The 17190-nt window shown below is 40.0% G+C and overlaps 1 protein-coding gene across 1 annotated transcript in view; it reads right to left on the bottom strand.

The window, feature by feature from the left end:
- LOC135225231 (protein pelota-like) overlaps positions 1-17190 on the bottom strand; it is a 131948-nt gene that overhangs the window by 25117 nt on the left and 89641 nt on the right. The gene's annotated exons all lie outside the window — the stretch shown is intronic.

Below are 17190 nucleotides of genomic sequence, written 5' to 3'. Positions count from 1 at the left end.
AGAGCGTTCCTATCTTCATCACAAGTAATTTCTCTACTTATTCTTGTGTCATCTGCGAAACTACTCACTACCGAATCCTTAACATTATTGTCTATGTCTTCATCATAATAACAAACAGTATTGCAGCTAACACCGTACCTTGCGGCACACCGGATATTACCTTGGCTTCATCCGATTTCTCGTCGTTTGCAATAACTATCTGTTTTCTGTTGTGTAAAAATTCTTTTAACCATCTTCCTACTTTATCCACGATATTGTGTTTTCTAATTTTCTTCGCTAATATATTATGGTCTACTTTATCAAAAGCTTTTGCAAAGTCTAAATAAACCACATCTGTTTCATTTCCGCTTTTCATATTTTTGAATATGTTTTCACGGTGGACTAACAGTTGGGTTTGTGTACTTTTTCCGGGTACGAAACCATGTGTCTTTTATTAAACAAATTATTTTTTATTAAATGTTTCATAATATTTTTCTTCATTACCCTTTCATACACTTTCATTATATGTGATGTTAGACTCACAGGCCTATAAATTACTTGCCTCTAGTCTTGATCCACTTTTGAAAGTAGGGGTAATATACGCTAATTTGTGCTCATCATATATCTTGCCTGTATCTACACTTTGTCTTAATAATATTGCAAGTGGCTTTGCGATAGAATGAACTACTTTCTTTAACAAAATAGCAGGAATTCCATCAGGCCCTGCAGCAGCTCCATTTTTAATTTCATTAATAGCCTGCACAATATCAGCTTCATTAATATCTATGTCAGCTAAATATTCACTATTTTCATCCCTTACTTCTATATCATTATCTTCATTATCTATTCTAGGGGTGAATTCTCTCTTATATCGTTCTGCCAGTATGTTGCAAATTTCCTTTTTTTCATTCGTTAATCTCCCTTCAATTCTCAGAGGGCCTATTTCTATTCTTCTTTTATTCATCTTCTTCGCATATGAGTATAATAGTTTGGGGTTTTGCCTTGATATTTAATAGGGTTTTTTCTTCCAAGTCCCGTTTTTCATTTTCTTTTGATTGTATAATCTTTTGTTCTGCATTTTCTATCTTACTTTTTAGTTCTATAACTTTCCATGCATTTTTTTCTTTTGCAAGACCTTTTTTCCACTTTCTGATTTTCTGGAACAAGATTCTTCTGTCTCTTGGTATGCATGAATGATGTTTACTTTTCTTCTTCGGTATATATTTTTCCACTATTATCTCCAATATTTTATATAATATCTCCGTATTTACCCTTATGTCATCACTTACGAAAATGTTATCCCAATCTTTGTTTAATTCTTCATTAATTTCTGACCATTTTATATTTTTACTGTAGAAGTTGTATTTTCCATATCCTTCCACTTTTTCATTTCTTGCTTATCTCTCTATTTTCACTTGCTTTGGAATGAACTGTTAATTCTATGACATTATGGTCTGAAATACTCGCATTATAAACTATTATTTCTTTAACATAATTCATCTCGTTCACAAATACTAGGTCTAAAGTATTTTCCTTTCTTGTTGGCAGGTGATTTATTTGTTGAATGTTGTATTCTAGTAGCATATCTAATAGCTTTTTCAAATTGCCTCTTATCTTCTGCACTACTATTACTCTCTTTTTTATATGTATAAGTACAACCACAATCTCCTATTCGTTCTTTCCATTCTACGAAAGGAAAGTTGAAGTCACCAGATAGGAGAATAGTCCAGTCCTTGTGATTTCTACATATATCATCCAATTTTTCAATTATTAAGTCAAACTCTTTAGTATTAGGAGGTCTATATATTACTATGTTCATCAATTTTTCAGATTCAAATTCTACCGCTATTAGTTCACATTCTGAGTTACTATATTTCTCATATATTTTTTCCTTGTTTTTTGTCTTTCCCATATATTGCGGTTCCCCCTTGATTCCTATTTTTTCTATCTGATCTATAAGTTTGGAACCCTTTTATTTGATCATCATTCCCAGTCTCTTGGGAATACCAGGTTTCACTTATATTCATTATATCTATTTTCTTTTCATTTTGGGTTAGTTCTTCTAAGTACTCTATTTTTCTTTTTGAGTTACTCGTAACTAAACCCTGCGCATTCATCACTATGATGGTTTGCGTGTTTTCTCCTTCATTTAATACTGATAGTAATAAGGATTTTTTCCCATGTCTCTTTCCTGTTCTGGTATGTTGTTCTTTTTTTTCATTTTTTCCAGAAATTCTGACATTAAAAAATCCAACTTTTCCATAATATTTGATCTTCCTTCATCATAATTATTCATTTTGTGTCTGAATCTGCAATTTTCTCCGTTTCTGCAATATCCTCTTGCATAATAAATACAGTTATTATCTCTTGAGTAGAATTTCGGAGCTGATGCTTTGAAATTTTTTGCTGACACCTCTGCATATCTCATTGGTGGTTTGCTTTTCTCTTTTACCTGATATTCTTGATTTCTCTCTTTATTTGTTTCTTTCTTATTTTGGATTTTATTACTTGGTTGGTTATTTATTTGATTATGATTCATGGCTACAGGGTGCATATATTTGCATTTTTTGTCGAACTTACATCCTTTTCCTTCTTTTAGGGGTTTTTACATATTTTTGGATGCAGATCTCTGCAATCATCCCCATATCCATCTAAGTATGCACATTTACCATATATTTCATAGTTTTGACATATCTTAGGATGTTTGTAGTAACATCTTTCTCCAAATCTGCAATTCCCTCTTTTCAAAAGGTTGCAGATTTTGTCTTTTCTTGTCTATTTTTTCCTCTTTCCCGTCATTGTATAGATCTGGTAGAGCCTCTTCGGGATTTGCTTTTCTGTTGTCATATCGTAATTTATTTCTTCGTAGGTATGCTGCTTTATTGCCTCATATGTAGTATCAATGAGTATCTCTGCATCCATACTTTTATCTTGTTCTTTGTTTTCCTTATTTTTTTCTGTCATTTCATTTTTGTTTACTTCTCTTCCGTTTTCCTCTTCTTCTTTTTCTTCTTCTTCTTCCTCTTCCTCTTCTTCTTCATCCTCAACTATTTGTACATTCATCTTGATTTAATAACATTGTCTATCCATGATAGACATGTTGAACAAAAAATTCTTGTATCTTTTCTCAAATCTTGTATTACCTCAGCACACTGTGGATGGGTCGGAATGTTGCATGCAGCACATTTTCTGATTAGGTTTTGTGGATTGACTATGCTATACCAAACCTTACACAGTTTGCATGCTTTTGGCATTCTTTTTCCTAATGCATCAATTAGTATATTCACAAGATTCACCTTATTCATTTTCTTTGTCGGAATATGTTGGTTTATGTATATTTTCTTTATGAGTCTCTTGACCACTTGGATTTTATTTGGAACTTCTTCAATTATTTTCAAGATGTTTTCATTAGATTTGTTCCAGTTTGAAGGATTATATCCTTCTAATATATCTATGAATGCTTTTGTATCTTTTTGGTTAGGACTGTTGCTGATTTCATAGATGAGAAATGCCAGTTCCCTTCCTGCTACCTCATCGTATTGCGAATCTGCTAAACACGCCAAATTACGCCACCTTTTCCCGCAGTTGGAACTTACTGCCATCTTGTTCTGATTTATAGTATTACACTTGATAAACTAACTTAGAAGACGCTTTATCCTACTATTTTCACACTAATCTTATCACCGATAGTTCACGAACACTTCTAGATATTTCTCAAATTCTAGTCGTATGTTAAACTTGTGATATCTGTTGATTATTGTGCTTCACGCGGGTACGTCTCACCAAGCAAGATGGCTACTCTACGAGAGAGGAGATAGAGAGAGATAAGAAGGAGGAGAGAGAGGAGAGAGAGAGAGAAAGTAGAGAGAGAGAAGAGAGAGATTGCCGGGAGAGATATAGAGAAAGGATATGGGATTGCCGGGAGAGAGAGAGAGAAAGAGAGGGATTGCCGGGAGAGAGAGAGAGAGGCTGTGTGTGTAATGTTGTGTGTGGTTTGCCTTCCGTTTCGTGTCACGCTTACCTTAAGAATAATGGGGGGGAATCCCCCCATTAACAGTGGTGGCAGGCGGTTAAGGGGTATAAAAGTTTTCTTTCTTTTCTTTATGCCTAGGAACGCCAATGTAGAGATGGGTGGCCAGTTAGAAAATAAAAGGGGTTATGGCTTAGCGATAGTTTTCGAACAACAAAGCTTTTGTGGGATTGTGGAAAATCGTTAAGCTGTTAGTTTTCAGTTACTTAGTGAGAAAAAATGAGAAAATATCTATCTGTTAACTGTGCTAAAGGGAGGGAAGGATTTTGTTGGACTCAGCATTTTTCCCAGGCAGTCAGCCTAGAAGCAGTGGGCGCTCTCAGTATGACTTCTGTGTGTGATGACGAGTGTATTCCGAGATGGCAGTGCGGGTGTTGTGTTTAGTGCCGCGTTTTGCGAGAATTTCGAGTTCTTGTTGTTCCCATTATGGAGTGGTGAGTGTTAAAACTATTGTTTATCAAAGGGAGAGGGTTTTTGTTTAAATATTTCAGGGTTATGGGATTGGCTCAAGAGGTCAACAATTTTTCTTGTCTTTGCCCCATAGTGATGTGTTTTCTTTATTTGCACGTGTTTATAATAGACGTATTTGTCTTTGTTTTAAACACATAAGAGTGTATAGAGATGTGGTTTTTGCATGTGAACTGTGCTTAGATAAGCATATCTGGCTTAGAGACAGAGCGACCACAATTTTATGGGCTCAGCACATTGCAAGGGGAGTATGGCCTGCCTCGAGGGAGGGTATTGCGAGGGTACTACTGGCCTCCCTAAGAGGGCATTGCGAGATGGGTACTAGTGTATATCTTGGGAAGGGGTCCTCAGACACTGTTCAAGGGGAGATGGGGGTACTACTGGTCTGCCTCGGGCTGTTCTGTCGCTTGACGGGCGAGTGTCAATGCTCATCGGGGGGGAGAGACTTTTTTTTTTCTCAGTGTGGGTGAACTCCCCCTTTTCCTTTTTTTTCTTTGTGTTGGGGTATGGATTTGCCCTTGACATTGGATGCTAAGACATCAGCTGATTGATAAGTTGATGAAGTGAAACGCCCGTAGAGTCTTTTTTTTTAGGAAAGAGATTTTTTTTTCTTTCTTGGAGGAAGAGAAAAGGAAATAAAAGAGAATTGAAATGCATTGTATGGGTGTATGTTTTACTTGTGCCTTCGAAGACACAAATATATTGGGGAGACACAGATTATTATTATTATTTTTTTTATTGTGTTGGAGAAATTACTTTGAAAAATTGTGCCGAATGGTGTTGCCCGATGCCGTAAATGGTGTTGATTGTGTGGGTGTGGAAATGGTGGTATACCATAAGATTCAGCAATACTGTTGTATGCTATTTGAATTTCACCCTTACTTGAGATTTTTGCAAGAGAATTGTTGCTATGAAGAGTTATTATTAATATTATTATTGATAATCATTATACTTGAGATGTGTCACGGGAGGGTTGCTTAAGTATAATTATCATTACGGGAGACTTGTTTTGCGAGAGAGTTTTGAGATATTTCATGGGAGATTATTCTATAATTATTACAGATAATTATTCATGGAGAATTATTACAATGAATTAATGGGAGAAGTCTTGTGTTAATTAATTGTTGAGTTTTTGTAACTTTGGAGAATATTTCAGTGATTCACGGGGATGAGTTTTGCTGAATCTTGATGAATCTGATTGAATCTTGGTGAATTGTGTGGAACCTTGCTGAATTTTTGCTGAATTTTTTGCTGAATTTTTGGAGAATGGACAAGCATTAACATTGGTGATATTTTTTGTACTGATACTGATGATTTTGATGACAGCAATTTTTTTGGTGATTTTGTGGTAATGATATTTCTGATACTGATTTTTTATATACTAATACGTGGGCGTTTTAATGCTGTCAAGGGTGGTAAAATCCTTTTTCGAATTTGGGAGGAACTAACAACACATTATTTTTTTTGTTTTCCTCTTTTTTTTATGAGTTCAGCAGATAATTGCTTGACATCTAGTGAGTTACGGGAGATAGTGAACAAGGCCGTTGATTTTTCTTTTCTCCTTTTTTGGAAATTAGCCATCGCTGACACAAGTTTTCTTTACCATGGGTGAATTTGAATTTGTTTTTTCTCTCCAGTTAGTGTGAATATTATCTCAGTTCGTGACTTAGTCATTGTTCCAGAACGTGTTTGTGTTTCAGCTATTTGATGCTATAGAGAAATATATGGGAGAATTTTTTGCACGTTTTGAATGCATACGTAATGGCACTACATTTTTTTCTCTGGATATTTGTGTTCCAGAAATTGTGAGTTTTCTTGCACAATACCTTTGTTGTATTTGTGACAACTTTGTGAAAGATAGGAAACTTGGTTAAGTTTTCTAGTGGCCTATGTCGTAGTGCATATGGAGAAGTCTTGGCTAAGACACAGTGAGTTGGGAGTTCTGTTATAATAGTTGTGGCATATTGGTGATTTTTTCTAGAATTTTCTAGACAGTTTTTATTTGCCGAGTTTTGCCCTTTTTTTTTAGCAGTTATGCTAAACGGAGAGAGTTTTTATAGTTTTTTACTATAACACGGAGTTATTCTTTGGAGAATTGGAGTTATAATTGAGATATATTTGGAGTTATAATTGGAGGTATATATTATTTTGGAGCTATATTTTGAGATATAATATATTGGAGATATATTTTTGGCCATTTTTGATATTTGCCAATAATGGTGATGAGAGCAATGTTTAGTTCAATTATTTTGCAGCCATCTTTGTTGCAAATGGAGACACATATTTGGAGATTATGGGGCAATATTTGTGTGTGAGTTAGTTGCCTTGAGTGCACATTTTTTGGAGATATATTTTTTGGAGCCTTGTTTTGCTCCACATGGAGTTATTGGGGAAATAGAGGTAAATATTTTGTATTTGCCGAAATAGAGGTGATTATTCTCTATTCCTGGAGTGGTGTCCTTTTTTTACTGACATGTGGCTATTGGAGAAATAAGAGAGAAGTATAAGGGGGTTGGTTATTAACCAAATGGAGGAAATATTTTTATAACCGGAGTGGTGGTATTATTAATATGGTGAAATATATGGAGTTGGAATTAATCTTTGGCGGGTGACCCTTTTTTTGTGGTTATGGGAGTTTTTTTTGAGTCAAGAGAAGATTTCTGTGGTTCTCTTTTTTGGTTTTGTGACTATTTAGAGAGGAGTGTCATTACTGCATTATGAGTCATTTGGAGATGTGTGCATTTTTTATGTTCACAAGTGTATTATTTTTGGAGAAATATAATTTGGGTAAAGTCATGTTGAGAGAATAAGTCTTCGAGACAAATTTTTGAACACATTAGTCATATCCTGACAAGCGATGTGATGGGCCGTGTGCTGACTTTTTTCCTCTGATGATGATAGATCCGAATTTTAGCAATATCTGGAAATGTTGACAATAGCATTTCACGAAAACGCATGGGTGAGAGTTTGCTTTCTGGCAAATTCCATAACTTTACATGGAGCATTTCTTGAGAAAAACGTGGGGAGTTATGCATGTTATACATATATTATGTATTTTGTGATTGGGGAAACTTATTTGTGATTATCCTTTTTTTTATCATTTTTCTTCCTTTTCCTATGAGAGATATAATTTGGGGGATTGAGCTTAAGTAGCATTTCTTTTTTGGACGGGAGATTTGACTTTACCGGGAGATGTAATTTTTCGAGGGTTGTTACTTATATGTAAATGGGAGTTTGACATTAAGTCTTTTTGTAATTAATTATTGAGCAGTAAAGGGGTTTTTGCTGTTAAACATTGGAGATTTTTTTTCTGATTTTGTGGGTTGTTTAAATATCAGAGCTTGAGAGAACATTTTTTGGGTCTGGGTGTGTTACGTGATTCTTTTTTTTTTCCTTGGGCTCATTACGATTTTTTTTTCTTTTTTTTACTTATGAGCACATTCGAGTTTGAAATGTGAGTACAGGATTCCATGGAGTTGCTGTGATTTCTGAGTTGTGTGTGTGCTGATGTGTGAGTTTGGAGAACTGAGTTGGAGAACTTGATGTTTTTTTTTCTTAGAGAGTTATGATGATGACTTATGATTTAGTAGTCATATTAAAGGGAGTTAATTGGGAGATGTTCAGTTAGTATTTCTGACCTTTTGAGATCATTGTTTGATAGAAGTAGTATGTCTGGGTTAATTTTCTTAGATTGACCAAAGACTTGACTGACATACTAACACCAAAAAGTCGTTTCCCGACGCCAGCAAAACGTCCACCAGCCGTGTGCAGAGAGGTTGCTGTTATTTTACCCCAGGGTGATTACAAGAATTTCCACGTGGGTGATCGCGAGAATTCTACAGCGTGTTTTTTGGGGATCTGCAGAAGCCGTGAGAAGTCTTCTACAATGAGGGAGGCATTCCGTCTTCCTACAGCCTGCTATAGCCTGTTGCTGTCTGTTCAGCTACTTGCAGACAAGCAAAGAGGGATATTCAAGAAATGCAGAAAATATGAGAGTAAATGCGTCTTGTGTTATTGGGAGATAAAGCGTGATAAGACTTTATTTTATAATGCCAGAGACGTGCAGTTTTACTTATATTTTATTTTAAGCCGGCCAGTGTTTTGTGTTATAAGCAATTTTGCTAGGCAGGGGATAGCATATGGGGTGGCCGAGCATCTGTAAGGCCTAGGGTTTTTGATTAATAATATATTGTCCATGTGTTCCCTTTGACCTATGGAATGTGGAGAACAGTGTAGAGGTAACGACCCGAGAGTAGCTGAACAATGAGTTTCTAGGGATGGCGTGAGATAAAAATGATATTGTTATGTTACAATAAAGTTTCATACATACTTACCTGGCAGATATATACATAGCTAAGACTCCGTCGTCCCCGACAGAAATTCAAATTTCGCGCCACTCGCTACAGGTAGGTCAGGTGATCTACCGGCCTGCCCTGGGCGGCAGGACTAGGAACCATCCCCGTTTTCTATCATATTTTCTCTCTTCCACCTGTCTCCTGCGGGGAGGCTGGGTGGGCCTTTAATTGTATATATCTGCCAGGTAAGTATGTATGAAACTTTATTGTAACATAACAATATCATTTTCATACAATCAACTTACCTGTCAGATATATACATAGCTGATTGGCACCCTTCGGTGGAGGGTAAGAGACAGCTACTATATGGAATAGACAGGTAAACAACATATGTTGTAGGTATAAATAAAACCTTGGTTCCTACCTGATAGGTGGTAGACCTTGCGGTGTTTGCCCAGTAGTCTGCATCACCTCAAGAAACTTTAGCGAGATATATGATCTATGGCCAAGAGTTCTTGTGGGTCTGCCGATGGGGTCTTATCCGCTTACTCGGCAGAGCCTGAAAGGACTTTGTCAATGGGTGCTGATCCACTTATATGACAATACACCTTATGAAGGAGCACACAAACCAATCCCGACCACCTGATCCTAACCATATGTTAGAACTAAGGATTGTTTCCGAGTTATCCCCGAACTCTTCACAACAACCGTAACTCAAAAACCACTACGCACACATACATAATTTTCTAAAAAAAAATTATACTCATCTATTTAGATATGACAAGATTCTCTTCCTGAACAACATAGACGGCCGCCCGTGCTAAACCAAGTCCTCCATTCGTTCGAAGAGGACGTACCAGGACCATATCCAAAAAGAAAGAAAAGTATATACTTTTAAGGATTGGTGTCGGCTCCCGTACCCAGAATCGTATCCGCCGATACGAAAGGACCCAGAGAAAAACACTTCTCATATGTCACACGAACGTCTTTCAAGTAATGAGATGCAAATACTGAGTTGCCATCTCCAAAAATGTCGTATCTGATGTTTTTAAGCGACATATTCTTATGAAACGAGAGAGACGTCGCTACTGCTCTCACTTCATGAGCTTTAACTTTCAACAGTCGCAACTGTTCGTCAGAACAGACCTTATGCGCGTCTGTAATGACGTTCCTCACAAAGAATGCCAGAGCATTCTTGGACATCAGTCTTGTGGGGTCTTTTACCGCGCACCAAAGACCTTGTCTAGAGCCTCCCATCTGATGCTTTCTCTGAATGTAGAACTTTTAGAGCTCTTACAGGGCATAGAGATCTTTCTGCTTCTCTTCCTACGAGACTCGATATGCCTTTGACTTCGAATGACTTAGGCCAGGGATTCGAGGGATTCTCATTCTTAGCTAAAAACAAAAAGGGTCTTAAACGAGCAAATAGCTGAGTCTCCCTTGAAACCTACTTTATCCTGCAGAGCATGTAATTCACTAACTCTCTTTGCCGTAGCTAAAGATAATAGGAATAGGCATTTTCTGCTGATGTCTCGAAACGAAGCCAGATGAGGAGGTTCGAATCTTTCAGATGAAAGAAACTTGAGAACCACGTCTAGGTTCCAGTTCGGAGGGACCGGTTCCTTCGACTTTGAAGTCTCAAAGGACCTTATGAGATCGTGGAGATAATTATTATCTGCCAGATCTAATCCTCTATTCCTGAAGACTGCCGAGAGCATACTTCTGTATCCCTTTATTGTGGATACAGCTAGATGAGATTGCTCTCTCAGGAATAGAAGGAAATCAGCAATTTCCGCTATAGAGGTAGTGGAGGAGGACAACTTCTTAGTTCTACACCACCTTCTAAAAACCTCCCACTTCGACTGATATACTTTCGTAGTGGAGGTTCTGTGTGCTCTCGCGATCGCGCTTGCAACTTCGCGAGAAAACCCTCTCGCTCTGACGAGTCTTTCGATAGTCGAAAGGCAGTCAGAGCAAGAGCGGGGAGGTTTTGATGATACCTCTTGAAGTGTGGCTGTCTGAGAAGATCCATCCTTCTTGGTAGGGATCTGGGAAAGTCTACGATCCACTCTACCACCTCCGTGAACCAATCTTGGGCCGGCCAAAAGGGGGCTATCAATGTCATCCTCGTCTCCTTTGACGCCACAAACTTTTTTAGTACTAGTCCCAGGATTTTGAATGGAGGAAAAGCATAGACGTCTACGCGAGACCAATCTAGTAGTAAGGCGTCTACCATAAGAGCTCTTGGGTCTTCCACGACCGAGCAAAAGACTGCCAGCCTTTTGGAGATGAATGTGGCGAAGAGATCCACATGAGGTGTCCCCCACAGCGACCAGAGATCTTGACACACCTCCTCGTGTAGGGTCCACTCTGTATGAAGGACCTGGTTCCTCCTGCTGAGTCTGTCCGCCCTCACATTCTTTACTCCCTGAACGAACCTTGTCAGAAGGGAGATGTTCCTGTGAGACGTCCAAAGCAAAAAGGTCCTCCTCGTCAGTTCGTAAAGGAACGAGGAGTGAGTCCCTCCTTGTTTTCGAATGTAGGCAAGTGCGGTGGTGTTGTCCACGTTTACTTGCACTACTTTGTTTGACACCAGAGGTTCTAGACTCTTCAAAGCCAGATGCACGGCAAAGAGCTCTCTGCAGTTTATGTGCCAAGACACCTGCGCTGGTTCCCAGGTGCCTGACACCTCCTTCGAGCCTAATGTTGCTCCCCAACCTTTCTCCGACGCGTCGGAGTACAACACTAGGTCTGGGTTCTGGGTTCTTAGAGAGATCCCTTTGTTCTCTTTCAGAGGGGGCAACCACCATTCCAGGTGCGGTCTTATCTCCACCGGAATGGGAAAGGCGTCCGAAAGTTGTCCAGTTTTCCAACTCCAAGACTTCTTGAGGAAGAATTGAAGCGGACGTAAATGAAGTCTTCCTAGCGGGAAGAACTGTTCGAGCGAGGAAAGGGTCCCTAGAAGGCTCAACCATTCCCTCGCCGACGTTTGTTCCTTCCTTAAGAAGAGAGAGACTATCTGCAAACCTTTTGCGATTCTCTCTTGCGAAGGAAATACTCGAAAACCCCGAGAATCCATCTGAATCCCCAGATCCATCTGGGGGTCAGCTGCGACTTCTCGAGGTTCACGAGCAATCCCAACGCTTTGATCAGATCTAAAGTTAACGTCAGGTCCTCCAAGCACTGTCTCTCTGATCTGGCCCTGATGAGCCAGTCGTCCAGATACAGAGAGATATTTACTCCTTTGAGGTGAAGAAACCTCGCCACATTTTCATCAGGCTTGTGAAGACCTGAGGAGCTGTGGACAGGCCGAACACAAGGCTCTGAACTGAAAGATCCTTCCCCCCGTCATGAAACGGAGGTACTTCTTCGATGAAGGGTGGATCGGGACGTGAAAATAGGCGTCCTGGAGATCTAGACACACCATCCAATCTCCTTGTCGCAATGACGCAAGGACTGAGGCAGAAGTCTCCATCGAGAACTTCTCCTTCTGAACAAATTTGTTCAGAGAGCTGACGTCTAGTACTGGTCTCCAGCCTCCCGAGGCCTTCGCAACCAGAAAAAGGCGATTGTAAAACCCCGGGGAGTTTTGATCCAGTACTAGTTCTATCGCTCTCTTGTCCCACATTTGTTCCACCATCGATCGAAGAGTATCCCTCAGCACAGGATCCTTGTACTTGGCTGTTAGTTCCCGTGGTGTTGACGTTAGGGGAGGAGTGTTCAGGAAAGGGATACGATATCCCTTCCTTATTACAGACAAGGATGACGCGTCTGCGTTTATAAGTGTCCAGGCCTCCACAAATCCCAGGAGCCTGGCACCTACTGGTGCTTGGAGGAGAGAAGCATCACTTTCCCTTTTTAAAGGGACGAAAGGCAGACCTACCTCTCTTCTCAGGAGCCTTCCTTCTTGCGGGAGGTCTGGAGGTAGGGCCACCTCGAAAGGGCTGAACCGATGTACTCGGTCCTTTCTTGTCAGGTGTAGAAGCAGGCTTCTTCTTCCTTGTTGACTGCGTCAGAAGGTCCTGAGTCGCCTTCTCAGTTAATGAACGAGAAATGTCCTTCACCAACTGAGAAGGGAACAAAAAGTCAGACAAAGGCGAATACAGTAGCGCTGCCCTCTGAGCGTGGGAGACTGCCTTGGTTAAAAAAGCACTATATACCGTCCTCTTTTTTAGAAGACCTGCTCCAAACAAAGAGATCTCAAACGAGCCATCTTGAACAGCTTTGTCTATACAAGACAAAATGCACAAAAGGACTTCTGGTTCGAGTCCTTCAGAATCATGGGCTTTCTTGGACATCACCCCAAGGGACCAATCTAAGAAGTTGAAAACTTCCAATACATGAAAGAGTCCCTTGAGGAGATGGTCCAGTTCAGAAATGCCCCAAGTAATACGTGCCGAGTTCAGACCTTGCCTACGTGAAGCGTCCACTAAGGTCGAGAAGTCTGCTTCTGACGTAGACGGAAGAGCAATACCCATATTCTCTCCCGTCTGATACCAAATGCCTCTTTTACCAGCTAGTCTCGCTGGAGGCATGCAGAAGACCGTTCTGACTAAGTCCTTCTTAGACTTCATCCAAGAGTCTAAGGACTGAAGAGCCCTCTTCATCGAAATGGCGGGCTTCATTCTGAGAAAAGACGAAGATTTCTTCGTCTTAGTACTCGAAAAAAGAGAGCGCGGAGAAGGAGGAGCGGCAGGAGTCAAGTCATCTCCATACTCCTCAAGAAGCAAGGCAGTCAAAACTTTATAGTTCGACAGTCCTTCTCTTCCTTGATACTCTTCCTCCGAGTCTACTTCTAACTCGGGATCTAACTGAGTCTCCGCTGCTAACTCCGTACGTCCTTCTTCTGAAGGAGACAAGCTCCTAATAGGAGAGGGGCTAAGGGAATGATATTCCTTCCTCTTCCCCGCTTTAATAGCCCTGGAAGGCGCCAAAAGCTCAGGCTTCTCTCCATAAATGGATGACGCTTCCCATCCGCCAAGCGTCCTGGCTGACGCCTCCCGCTTACGTGGTTGCTGACGTCCGGATGACGCCTCGCGCCTGGAAGACGCTCCGCTCTCAAAAGGCGTCCTAACTGGCGCCAAAATATTGGTTGGAGCCTCGCGTCTACAATCAGCTATCAAAGACGCTTCATGCCTAAAAGACATCTCACGTCTCTCTGGCGTTACGTGTCTTCCGTAAGCTCGCGATCTCGCTCTCGAACCCGAAGCTTCTGCGATATATTTAGAAGCTTCACGTTTGCATGACGCCTCTCGCTTAGCAGGGGAGAGAGGACGAGACTTCTTGATTGGAAGCGCAACGTCCTTCCTACGAGGCGCTAACACTCCCACCAAAGAGGCCAGTTGTTCTTGTACTGCCATGATAATCTTCCTAGAAGCTTCTCCCACGTCAACTGCATGACGCCTTTCGTCATCAATCGGGGGAGAAGTAGGAAAGGGTTCTTCTGCGTCCTCGTCGTTTGACGCTGACGCCACCTTCACCTTCTTAATAGACGAGGGAGCGTCATCTGAGAAACGCTCTGGGCTCGAATCAAATTCGGGTTCTTTCAAATGCCGTTTCAGAGGCCTCGATAAATCCGACTCCTTTCCCCCTTCCACCCTCGTTTAGGAGAGGGAGAGGATGAGAAACACTCACGAAGGACGCTTTTTCTAAAGCGCCCTTGAGCAGCCTGCCACGAAACAGAGCTTGCTGAAGGGACGTCTGACCGTTGGGGATTCCCCACGACCTCCTTAAGGCTTTCGACTTTCCTTCTCCTCTGGGCATGGGAGCTTGGAAGAGGTCTAGGCCTGGGAGCGTCGCAGGGACGATCAAACGCCCCCTCCACAACACTGGGAGAACTCACTTCACTGTAATGCTCACTTTCACTAGCCTTACCTTGTAAGTCCGCCATTTTGGACTTCATGTCTCGAATCGTAGCTTTCAGATCGGCGATTTCCGAGGCCGATTCCGAAAGTAAACCTTGTGAATTAGACACATAGGGAGAATCTAAATCATTAGGATTAGAAGACGTATCAATAAAAGGCTCAATAGGCCTTGAACTCACACCTTTCAGACGTCTAACCCTATCCCTCTCTAACTTCTTCAAATAAGAAGTTAAAGTCTTCCATTCTTCTGCATTTAATCCCTCGCATTCATGACAAGTATTAGTAGCAGAACACTGAAACCCCCTACATTTACGACATACAGTGTGAGGATCAACCGAAGTTTTCGGTATCCTCACCCTGCAGCCTACATTCACACACATTCTCACACTCACATTTGAATCAGACATACTGAGAAAATTCCAAAAAGCAAGTCCAAAAAACAGTCCACAGTAGCGAATGCCAAAAACACGATCCAGATACGTCACCAAAAAGCCGATAAACGATGATCAAAGGATGAAATAAGAATCTAAGTCAGGAGGTAATAGCAACAATGTTGATACCACCGGCGACAGAGAAAATATGATAGAAAACGGGGATGGTTCCTAGTCCTGCCGCCCAGGGCAGGCCGGTAGATCACCTGACCTACCTGTAGCGAGTGGCGCGAAATTTGAATTTCTGTCGGGGACGACGGAGTCTTAGCTATGTATATATCTGACAGGTAAGTTGATTGTATGAAAATGATTAGTTAGACAAGTCAATGCACGACAGTTTTATGAACTCTTCTCAAAGTGCCTTTGTGAAACTGGATGCAGCTAGAACCGTGAGGCGCTATCGAACTGTGTGTTCGTATGTGCGTGTGCGCCTCTTTCTGTTAAAAGTGTGTCATACCCAAGCCTATGGGAGGATTTTGACAGAGGGTCTTCAAGTCACAGGCAAGAATGCTGTGGCGTTCGCCGGGGAGTTTTTGTGACATAGTGTTTTAGTGTCCGGCTGCTTGGGTGAGTGTTGAGTTACTTTAGCCGAAGATTGGCTTGTTATCTGTTTGACATTTTTTGTGATAATATCCAATGTTTCACCTGTGATTGTCAATCTTGTGTGTGTACTTACCGGGATGTGTTCTGTATCTTTGAAACAGACGGTTCTGGAATGCAGGGGGACAAAGAATTCCCAGAGGGGTGTAGACTTTTTTTGGTGACTAGACAATGTACTGTTTCGAGGTTTTTTGAGTTAGTCTGTAAGACTGGATTACTTGATTGATTGATTTATTTGTTAATTGTTAATAAACGTTAATGTTATGACGCAACTCTCTCCTTTTCATTACCTGTTAGAATGGAGAGAGGTGTCAGTGCTAGAGAGAGAGAGAGAGAGAGAGAGAGAGAGAGAGAGAGAGAGAGAGAGAGAGAGAGAGAGAGAGAAAGGGAGAGAGAGAGAGAGAGAGAGAGAGAGAGGCTGTGTGTGTAATGTTGTGTGTGGTTTGCCTTCCGTTTCGTGTCACGCTTACCTTATGAATAATTAACATACATACATACATATCATGTTATTATATATTATATAAATATATATATATATATATATATATATATACTGATATATATATATATTATATATATATATACATATATATATATATATATATATATATAATATATATATATATATATATATATAGATATATATATATATACTATACATATATATATATATATACAACATATATATATATATACATACATATATTTATATATATACATACATATATTATATATATACATACATATTCATAGATATATATATATATATATATACCTATATATATAATATATATATATATTATATATATATATATACAGTACATACACAGACACATATTTGTCATTTGGCCCCAACATCACAGCCCATAAAAATTGAGAAGTGTGATGTCTTCATACCCGTTTACTGGAAGTGGTCGGTAACTGGTTACCTACACTAACAATGGCAAAGCCACTGTGAAAATTTGAAGTCTGGTTTGCTGTGCGTAAGATTCCTACAGGAGAATAATTGCTTGGTCGGAGGACAGAATGGGCGAGAGACTTCCTAGAGGTCTCTGCTAACACAGGGTAAGGCAGAGGAGCTACACCAGTCTTACTATCAGCTCTAAGGGCTGCCCATCTCTTCTTATCTTTCAATACTTTCTTACTTCTTTAACTAACTTAGTTTTGCAGCCATCTGCACAAAACTCAACTCCAGATGTACTTGAATCTGACATATTCAAGCAGAAAAGGCAGCAAATTAGACAAAACAAGCTAAGCTAATTTTAACAAAGTCAGTAACAGCAACAAAACTGTATGTCACCAAAATCCAGGAAAAAAAAAAAAAAAAAAACTCGCAATGACGATGAAGAATGTCCGCAAAACTACTGAAGTTACTTAGAAGCCAGCAAAAATACAATTGAGAAAACTGGTTACCTACACTAGTGATAGTGGTGCCACCGCCAAAATTTGAAGTTTCGTCTGCTATGCGTAAGAATCCTAACAGCTGAATAATTGCTTGGTAACACCCTGAATAAAAACTACCT

This window comes from Macrobrachium nipponense, chromosome 13 (genome assembly GCF_015104395.2).
Source record: "Macrobrachium nipponense isolate FS-2020 chromosome 13, ASM1510439v2, whole genome shotgun sequence".
In the NCBI taxonomy this organism is placed as follows: domain Eukaryota; kingdom Metazoa; phylum Arthropoda; class Malacostraca; order Decapoda; family Palaemonidae; genus Macrobrachium; species Macrobrachium nipponense.
Note: the sequence above shows the minus strand (reverse complement) of the source record. Positions and strands in the feature narration are given on the sequence as shown.